This window comes from Echinops telfairi, unplaced genomic scaffold, assembly GCF_000313985.2.
Source record: "Echinops telfairi isolate 266 unplaced genomic scaffold, ASM31398v2 ScPeMD7_7469;HRSCAF=8507_1, whole genome shotgun sequence".
Classification (NCBI taxonomy): domain Eukaryota; kingdom Metazoa; phylum Chordata; class Mammalia; order Afrosoricida; family Tenrecidae; genus Echinops; species Echinops telfairi.
In genome coordinates, this window is record NW_022111373.1 from 133,719,654 (window position 1) to 133,730,857 (window position 11,204).

Genomic DNA, 11,204 nt, shown 5'->3' on the forward strand with positions numbered 1-11,204 from the left:
CTGGGAGGGTGGAGGGAAGGTGGGTTAGAAAGGGGGAACCGATTACAAGGATGTTCATATAACCTCCTCTCTGGAGGTTGGGCAACAGAAAAGTGGGTGAAGGGGGACATTGGACAGTGTAAGATATGACAAAATAATAATGACTTGTAAATTATCAAAGGTTCATGAAGAAGGGGGGAAAGGAGAGGGAGGGGAAAAATGAGGAGCTGATGCCAGGGGCTCAAGTGGAAAGCAGCTGTTTTGAGAATGATTAGAGCAACAGATGTGCAAATGTGCTTGACACAATGGAAGTATGTATGGATTGTGATAAGCACTGTACGAGTCCCCAATAAAATAATAAGAAAAAACATATCAATCTTGTAGGTAAAGTTCTGCCTTTGTGAATAAATATTATGGAAAGCTTAAAAAAAAGAGTTGTATGAGCCCCCAATAAAATGATTAAAAAGAAGAAAAAAAACTGATTGGACTGTTGACAAATTCAAAAATTTCTAGATCCCAAGTATAGTTCAAAACAAGGAAAATTGTCAGGTCATGGGAGCTCTGTAATGATAGAATGGGATAGAATGGGGTTCTATTTTTACTAGTTGTATTCTAGTATAATTTCAATATATGTCTTGAAAATGTTTTTAAAATAACTCAATCCGTTAAATCATTAGACTAGAAAATATTTAAGAGGAATCTCGACTTTCAAATTAGTTTGCTTTCAATACTGCAAACTATCTTTAAGGCTAGGGCAGCCAGTAATTTTCTGTCATCCTTAGTTTAGCATGTACTTCTTGCAAATTGGATTGTGTACCCTTCTCTTTGAAGCAATGAAACAATTGACTTCTTGAACCCCCTTTTAATTAAATGACATATAGCACAATTTAAAAATGCATAGACTAAAAGAGCATTTTCAAATCTTCTTTAATAAATACAGATTAAGAAAAAATAAAATGCAGCTGTTAACCAATCTAACCTAAAGCTAAGTAAGCAATAATAGTCAATATTTTAACATACCACTACTGTAAGAAAAGTCTAGCTCAAGCGTGACCAGCCTTATTTTATGTACATAAAATAAAAACTAATCAAGAAAAAAATAAAGAAAATGTATAGTTATTTGTTGGATAGTATTTTACTCTTTAAAGTAATCATTATTGAATTCAATGACTTCCTCTGTGCTCATAAATATATTTCTTCAGGGGACATCGGTGTAAACTTCAAGTTGTACCAATAGGAGTATCAAACTATTTTCTCTTTCTTAAGTCTTAAAATACCAAAGGTGCTTATTAAACAAGATGCTATTTATCTTTATTCCTACATCAAATTAACAGACATAGTACCATTCTCATTTTTAAATGTTTCTAAGTTTGAAATGCAACAAATTCTACAGCAAAGGTAACAACATATGTACAAATAGGTATCAGCAAACTTATACGTATTCTTGGGAGTCTAGTCTTACTTTTCTCCCCACATCCATTCAGCCTGCACGCTAATTCATGCATCGACTCTCAGTTCTCTGCTATTGCAAAACTGTGCATATAACAATCGTTATTTCTATTGTCTTTCATTCTTGTACTATTCCCAGCATCTTCCTCATTTCATAAGAACCTCTTGTCGCCGTCCCTTTCCCTAGTTAACATGCGTCTATCCCCAGCCACATGCAAATATATCCATAAACGTGGGTGAGCAACGAGGGGACAAGCATACAAACTTCTTAGCTAAAACCAGCTACTGGTTCTTTTGGGTGCCACTTTCCTGATTGATTTTATGGATCAATTATTTTGGCTGCCTCAATATTGTTTTTGCTCTATTTAACTTCTAACTTTTATCTTTTTTCTGCTAAATGTATGTACTTAAAAATTCATTTCTACTTCCTTTAGGTTTGCTTTGTGGTTCTATTTATAAGTTGTCTCATTTATTTGAAATTCAGTTTCCGTATGTATTATGTTGATTATTGTTATAATATGAGAAGTTGAAATTAACAAGATTAGTTTGAGAATAATTTTATCTATATCTTATCGCCTTTTTAGTTAGTAGTCATATCATCATTATATTCTAGAAAGTCCACCTGTTGTGTTGTTGAAAAAAGGTATGCACGATGTAGAAGCTGTCTTTGTTGTGGTTAAGTTTCCATAGCGTTGGTTCCAGGTGAGAGCTCCCTTGCGTATAACACAGTGAAACACCTGGTCTTGCTCCATCCTCCCAATTGCTCTTCTGTTTGAGCCCAGTGCTGTACCTACTATGCATTCTGCTGGGTCTGTTCTTTGGAATAGATGAAGAAGGTGTTCATCTTACAAAGGTCTATCATGCGATCTTCAGCACCACTTTTATCACCAAGGTCATACCCTCCAACTGCTGTCTCCTCCCCCTCCCCCGCTTTTTGTTTGTTTGTTTCTATCCTTTTTGTTACTATCCTTTTTGACAATGAGTGCAGTACCCCCTCCTCATTCCTGCCATAAGAAACTACTCCTGATTCAAAATGGCTGATACCAGTCCATTTTAGTCCACGATGATGCAGAATATGGGTCTTGGTGTAGTCCATTTCAGTTTTGAAGAATATCAATTTTCTCCTAGATTCATACTTCATACAGTCCAGTTTCAGTCATTAATGGATATTTGCTGCTGTGTCTCCCCATTTTGAGCCTTGCCCCATCAGCAGATGGTCCTAAAGGTTTGCTTCTAAAGGCTTTCCTCCGTTCACATCATTATGGCTGATGCTAAGTTTAGAAGACAGACCTTCCTCACTCTTATTTTGAGTGCCTGCTGACCTGAGAGGCTCATTATCTGGTAATATTTTGACAATATTCTGTGGCTATTCACGAGATTTTCAGTATCTGACAATGTTCTACTGCTGTTCATATGGTTTTCAATGGTGGATCCTCTGAAGTCGACAATCTATTCCTTATTCATAGTCTCAGAGTCTATTCTTAGTCTGGAAACTCTGCTGAGACTGTTTGCTTTGGGTGACCCTGTTGGTATTTGAAATACCAGTGACCAAAGTTTTCAGAAACACAGTAACACAGAAGCCAGCACAGTATAGCAAACCAGAAAATGGTGGAGACTCGCCATAATTCTGTGCAAATTACACTTACATTACGTATTTATCACTGCCCAACCTGCTAGGATGTTAGTTTCTTATATTCACTGTGCACGTTGCATGTGTGTACAGATAACTTATGTGGGTGCATTATGGGGAAAATATAATAGTTATGGCTCGCTATATTTAAAAACAAATGTCCCTAGTCTGTTGTGTTTATTTTGTTGATTTATGTCTTCCCTTACTTTAGAAAATTCTCAATTATTGTATTCTTGGTTTGTGTTTTTGCTCCATTTCTTTTGTTCTGCTTACAGAAATACAAATTATGTTTATGTGTGTTTTATCCATATCCATATTTGCTTGAAGCTATTTGTACTGATTTTTCCTTTTTGCTTCAGAGTTTTTGTTTTGTTTGAACAAAGATATTTTAAAGTGTGTCTGAATGTTTTCAGATCTGTCTTTTCTTATCTTCTTTCCTTTATTTGCTTCTAATATAAGGTAATTTGCCTCAAATAGCTAAACTAACCATTGCCACCCCCAGCTTTTCATTATAATGTGTTATCAGCTCATGTTTTATATTTGTGTGTCTGAGACCTTGTTTCTAGATATTGTTAAGACTTTGAAGTGGTTCGGATTGATTCAATCATGCCCAAAGAAGTAAAACTGGCACAGACCCTATAGAACTTTAAGGTGGCCTGAAATGCTAGACCCAATGGCTGGAATGGGCTAGAGGGAAAATGTGTAGTGAGTTCTTTTAGGAGTCTGACACACCGGATTGTCATATTTTCAGGACTATGGAGAGTGACAAACATTTAAAGTGGGACTGTAGGCTGCCATCTTGGAGAAGAATACCACTGTTTCTGAATCTGTTCAAAACCCCACTCACAAGAGATTCCATTGCTGTTGTTTGCTTGTTTCCTAAGAGGGAGATTACATTTCTAGAAAAACTGTAACCTGTATAGTTTCCCATTGTGGTTATCACTCTTGTTCGCTCAATTTTAAAATCCAGTTCTGTCCCGAGTTTGTTTCCTTGGTTAAGGGAAGAACTAGTTTAAAGCACTGGCTGTTTTTGTTTTATTGAATTTATTTTGACTCAGCCGTTTAGTGTATAGGTCTTCTTTCACTCTGTGCTTTTTCTGTTTTCTCTTTTTTTGTGTGTGTGAACTGTTTTCTATTTTCTCTTGTGTGTGTGTGTGTGAAATTCCTTTCCCCGTCCCCCCACCCTTTCCTTGGAATTTGTCTTGGTTCCATAAAGGTGCTATTTATCACCCACAACACAATTCAAGCCAGTTCTGCTAGTTATAGTCAACATTCAGTAAAAATAATTTTGCTCAAAACCTTCATATCTGGGGGATGTCTTTCCTATTTTCCTGTTCAACTCTTGCTATATATTTTTCCACAATTCCAATTATTTCAATGTTTAAATTTCTGACTCTACATTTCCATATAATTTCAGATACTTCATTTGCTCTGAGATCTGAGATAATTCATATTAAGACTATAATGATTCTAGCAACATTTATTCTATCTTATCATTTTTTGTTAAATGAACTTGCAGTGATATATTTAATGTTTTAATCCAACAAAGCTTTCTTAGCCACACTTTTTTCTCTTTTATCACTTCAATGGTATTATAATGGTATAATTTTTAAAAGCTCATTGTTATTGATTTATGCCATTGATACTGTGTAAGATACATATACAACCTACACTTTGCTTCCCTTTTTAATCTGTTTGCTTCAAGAAGTTAATTGCATGGAAAAAGTTTAATGTCAACACCCATGTCTAACACAACTTTTTTTCTGAGCAGCTTTTAAGTCTATTGGATACGGTCAGCTGGCAGACAGTGAAAGAGGTATGAAGCAGGGACACTGTGAATCAATCTGCCCCTGAAAGTACATCTTTGTATTATCTCTAAGAAAATCTTAGCTTAGTAGTGCACAGGGAGGATGTGAGTGTAATTAAAGTGTTGCCTTCATAAATTGGCTATTAGTAGGAAAGATGAATCAGACGGAGAGACAGGAGATAGAGACCCCTGAGGCACAGGGAGGGAAAGTGTCTCAGGGGTGAGACGCATTGGGAGTGCAAGCTATCTAGAACTGCGACCTCCATAGCCTAGGACAATCTCATCATTAACCCACAGGCATCATACCCCAAAGCTGATTCTAAATTCCAAGGTCATCAAACCCAATACTCGTTTTCCTGACCTTTGCATGTATACTTTCTTGTCTATGGCAAGGCAAGACCCAGCCAAAGGGAGAACATGACTGAATTTATTATTACTGTACCTTAAAAACTAGTCCCAGGCCTGGGACTGGTCCTTTCATGACCTGGAGATGCAGAGGGACCAAGTTCCCTAAAACCCACAGACACAAATCATTCAGTGGCAACTCACCTGAGGCCCCACCTCCTGCATTGGGTACTTTATTTTTCCTTTCCAAATAAACTCTGCTTTTTGCTTGCTGGTTTGTGGTCTGCAAGTCCACTCCATTTCAGAAGCCAAGAGCCCCTGGACACATCAGCGCAATTGCAACAATACTAGCATATATGTTTGAGAATCAGAGATATATCTATGGTTTAGTCCAAGATATTTTCTGGCCCACATATGGCAGTGAGGGCTTTCATTCTATAGGATGCCCATTGGAAGAATATCAACATAGTAACACAACCTAGAAACACATTTACTGATACCAATCTGTATAGAGATGTATAATTTACTGGAATTCTCCTCATTTCAGTTTCTACAATCTATACTCTACAATTTTGTGTCTTCATGCTGCAATAACAATTATGCTATAGAATGTAAAGTGAATAAATTGAAGAGCACAGTATTTCTCTAAATTAGTGGTTCATTATTAGATATAATCATTCTCAAAATAATACCATGATTTAAATTTTTATCTGAAAACACACAGAACATAAACACGTTTATGTTCTGTTACCAAGAATAGGAGAAAGTGAAAGAAGAAATCATTTAGTGAATTATAGGTACATTTTTGGGGGGAGGGGCAGGTGTGTGCAGGTACATAAAGAAAATGTTTTGAAACTGATTGTAGTAGCAATTGTATGATACTGTTTGATATGATTGAGCTATGAAATGATATGCTATCTGTAAGAACTCCCAATGAAATGGATTTGGAAATAAAATAAAGAAAATATGAAATATTGCTTAGTAATTAAGCAAGAGCTATATAGCTGTCAAATATTTTTTATACATAAAAAGATACTTAAAACCTATCTGAATAAATATTTGAATGGGAGACAATACATAGTGCTCATTTAAGCCTCACTTTAGCATATAGATAACTGTTAGAGTCTATATGTTCTGTTTCATTTACTACTGATTTGGGGAATATTTAAGCTATTTGGAAATAGAAAGTTTATTTTCAGGTGCTGGATCTTAATTTTATAAGCTAGGAGATTGGCTTTTTTTATTTCCTCTGCTTTTATCAAATGGTTCAAGCTTGGGACAATCCTGAGCATGACGCAGGACTGGGCAGTGCTTCATTCTGTTCTGCACTGTGTTGCTAGGGCTTAGAACCAATACAATGGCACCTAACAACAACAATGACAATGACAATTTGTTCCATCTGCTGGCTAGGAAGTGGTAGAATATGTAACAAGTGACTTGGGTCCAGATGGGAAGCTATATATTAAGAGTGGTAAGACCATTCAATCAAACTTGTTTGTTGGGTTGGGGGAGGGAGAGAAGGAATTGATGAGAGAGAGAGAGAGTTTTTATATAAGTTCTTTCATATACCTAAAGCAAAACCAAACTCATTGGTATTGAGTTGGTGCTGACTCAGAACGACCCTATAAGATGGGAAAAACTGCCCCTGTGAGGATATGAGACTGTTAACTCTTCACAGGAATAGAAAAATCCCTCTTTTTCTGGTGTGGTAGCTGGTGCTTTCAAACTGTTGACCTTGTAGTTGGTAGGCCAATTCGTAATCACTATGCCACCAGAGCTCCTACCCTATATAAGTGAGCAGAAAACAGTTCAAGATTGAGTGAGTGGTCCCATTCTGAGCCTCCTCTCTGAGTCCATTGACTTGCCACATTTCCTCCCACGTCTTAGCTTTTTATATCCATCATGGCATTTTGAGAGCTCATTACTATGTCACACTAGCTCCATTTTAACAACAGCAAAAGATAATAAAACATGAGAGCACATACTACGAAATGATGAGAAAATTCCCCTATGATTTCTAAAATAGCATTTGATTATATATATGTTAAGTTTCAAAAATGTTGAACTTTTAAATTAGATGTTTAGAAATGTATAGAGAAAAGACCAAAAAAGGAGCACTAAAAATAAAAAGCATTTTTTGATCAATAGAGAATGACTAACCACATCTTCAATTTTCATTAAGGTGCATTTGACAACTGCTATTTCTGCATTAATAGCACCGTTCTCTCTTCTGGTAGAAATCCTTTCCCCTTGGAATCCGTTTTTCTCTCATTGAGTTCCAAACCTCCTATTTGTAGAATATTTTGGGAATCCAAACAGTTTCCAAGGTCTTCACCAGCAAATTTAAGGAATTGCTGTTTTAATTGGACTATAGAACACACTCTATTTTATACCATAAAGTGTATCTATTTTGTTGTCTGGCTTTTTAAAAAGACAACTACAAGAGCTATCATTCTGGCTACATTTCAGCATCGCTGGTTCAAATATTTCTCTTTGAAGTAATTGAATATTTTAGTACAAATTCTACAACTGGGATTTCTTTTGACTTGCATGCTTTCCAGAGTTATTTGAATCACTGGGGGATTCATTTTAACCCTTTTTAAACATAAGCACTTTGCTTTTCTATTCCTATCCACAATATTATTCTTGCAAAGTAAAATATGAATGTAATAGAATGTATAGAATATATATGGGTTCCTTTGTGGGTACTTTTGCCTGAACTAATTTTCTAACCAGAGAGATTTCTTTAAAGTAATAATAATTTCAGTGTTAGGTTACAATAATCTCAGAAGACTTTGGTTTTATTTTTAAAAGTAACTCTGATTACCTTTGAGAAGTTTAATTTTCACAAAGCTGGGATTGTTGCAGGTTATGCACACTAATGGAATACCTTGGAGTATAACTTGCTCCATTGTTGATTACTAACTGAAAGGTTGGCAGTTTGAGCCCAACCAAAGGCACGTCAGAGAGACAATTTAGCAATTTGCTTCTGAAGGTCATAGCATCAAAAACCCTATAGAATGTAATTGAACAGGGACACACCTTGTAATTATCAAAGACAATTGCTTTGGTTTTGTTTTTGGTAAGCTAATTGATAAACAACTGAGGCCACTTTTGTTATGTGGCTAGATATAATTCTTGTGCTAAATTCATTGGAAAATACTTTCCAAGAAATATTCAGAAGGAAACAATCACAACATGTGTTAGACAGGATTCTCTAGAGAGATAAAACCAAATTGCTGATAATTTAATATATTTATTTATAAAGATAATTAGATATATAACAAGGAATGAACTGTTAAATCATATGCAGTTAAATATATAATACAAAAAAGAAACAGTTAAATTATAAAGCACTACAAATGGCTCAATTCAACTCACTGCCGTGAGAGAGATGTGAGAGACTAGCAGTCCTTCCAGTCCGATCTGCTGCCAGATCTTCCTCTATTTATAGAGAGAGCTAGGCTATGTCAGCACAGCAGCCAATCAGAAGGCAGGTCACCAACTGCCAGCCAGGTCACCAACTGCCAGTCCCCAGCTCCAGCGATGTCTTAAAGGGACCTCAACTTACAGCGACACAGTCCACAGGCTAGGGGTCCCACAGGTAGGGTAGCCTTTAAATTGAGGCACAGGACAAGCAAGGCAGCCGCACACTGATCCGATGATCAAAGAGCGAGAGACAAGAAAGGCGAGACTCACCAAGGCATTTATCTCTTTGCCCTTCAGTTAATCCCACTTGTGTTTATCGGCCAGGCTGGCACAATAAACTCTCTCACAACATAAAGACAGTGTATTCAAAGCACTATGTTTCAATACTACTGAATTAGATAGGCACTTGAGAATTAATTTCACAAGGAGAGAATTTGTCACATCTGTTGTCTTTACAATGAAGTTGTTTGCGTTGTTCTCATTGCAGATTTTAGAAGTACAGTGATAATTGTCTTTATAAACCTTCAAAAATATTGCCATTTAATTTGAAAATAAATCTAAGTATTTTCTGGAAACAATATGTGAAGTTAGCGTTTTGATTATTTTGTTTGGTTGTAGTCTTTGGTTATTCCTTTGTGGAATGGCAAAAATGAATGTTGCTAATGCATATTTTGAGCGCAGGGATAGGCATCACCCCTTGAATTTCTCAAAGACCATACTAGCTAGAGGAAATGGCTGACTGATGTCAAGATGGCTGACAGAAGGCCTGGCCCTGGCTAAAGGCAAGGTTCTCAGAGACCTAATCCCATATTTTTGTATCAATAGAACAATTTAGATGAGGATTAAGATAAACTAAATAAGGATTGAATTTGACTATTTTAGGGATTGAGTTTAGTATCTGATTTTAATTTGTTGTTACTGATTTCTTTGGCTTATTATTGATACAATGCTTGATAGAAATGTTTACCGGGTGGTATGAAAACATAAGCCCATTTGCTTGGAGCCATTAAAATTTAATCTTTATGTGGGTTATGTCACACCTGCACAGGAGGCTCTGAGAAGATAAGCCCCACCCAGTGCTTTGAAATATTCGGGATATTTGCATTCCAAGAGACTTAATTGGAGGCAAGGTTGACAGATTAAAGAAAAAGGCACTCTTGCTTTTTAAAGTTTGAGCTCTAGTGGTTTCTGTCAGAAGTAGGCAAAATTATGGAACCATGAAGAAAACTCCTCTCTAGGACTGAATGTTAAAGGAAGCTTGTGGGCAGGCTGAAATGATTGCTAGGTGACTATCTGGATCCACTTGTTGAGTGGAAGTAGAGAAATGCAGCAATGAAAAGACAGGTTGAGTCTGACCACTGACACCCATGGACGTGGTTTACAGGAACTAGAGGAGAATGTAACAGCGGGTTGACTGGTCTGAAGTTCATGACCTAGCACAAGGGGGCTGGCTTTGTTGAGAATTTGCATTGGGGCCATGGTCTAAAGACAAGACGACCAATTGGCACCCTGGTTGAGGCCAAGTGGGGCAGTCTACATTGAGTTGACCAGAACCCGACCAGATTTAGAGATTTTTAAACATGTGAATTGGTGAATATTGCTGCAGACTTTATGGATGGCCTGTCCTGATTTTGCTTTGCTTATGGATGCAAATTTCACAAGATTCCAATTGTAATGAAGATTTTTCACATCAAAGAATATGATTGTCTCCTCAGGGCACTGGGTTGTTATAAGTGGGCACAATAGAAATTGGATGCTCAAAATTTGAGGGGATAAAGACATGAAGTGGTTGGCTTACAAACTTTCATAGGTGGGTGAATATATTCATAAAAGTATAGGATTAAGGTGTAGGTGTTACTTAACTGCAAAGCATAGGATACTTTTATTTTGTCACTTATAGAGTATTATGTTTAAATGAGGGTGTCACATATTGAATTATATGCATTTTAGTTTTAACCTGTTAGGTAGAGATATGATTTTTCTTATTGTTTGTTTGAAAAGTATATATGGCTAAAGAGTCATAAGAAAGTGTTAAATTGACAAGGAGTGGTCTGTGCTAGTTACCTAATGTAGTGTCAATTTGGGACTTGAGAGGATTAAGAGTGAACGGGTGGAGTCTAGTCTGTAAATCGGGTCAGAGCCAATGAGGCCTCTGTGTAGGTATGACCTTCTCCTGAGAATTCTGGGAACTCCTGAATTTCTTGCTGGGAGACAGAGACACTTTCTCTCACTGTTCACTCCCTGAGAGATTATCTACTGATAAGACACATGGTGCTAAGCTGATAGAACCCAGACCCTGGAAACTGAAGTAACCACAAGTATCCACAAGATTTTCCACCTGCTGGCCTATTATCTTCCTGAATTCAGGGTCATTGCATGTGTTGTGTGAGTCTGAAGAGGAATTTATAGACTGGTACTGGACATGTGGGCTAATATTGGACTTATGGGCTTGGATTAGACTGGGCTGGGATGTTTTCTTAATGTACAATTGCTCTTGTATATAAAGCTATTTTCTATACACATATGAGTGTCTGTGGATTTATTTCTCTAGTGTACCAGATTAAC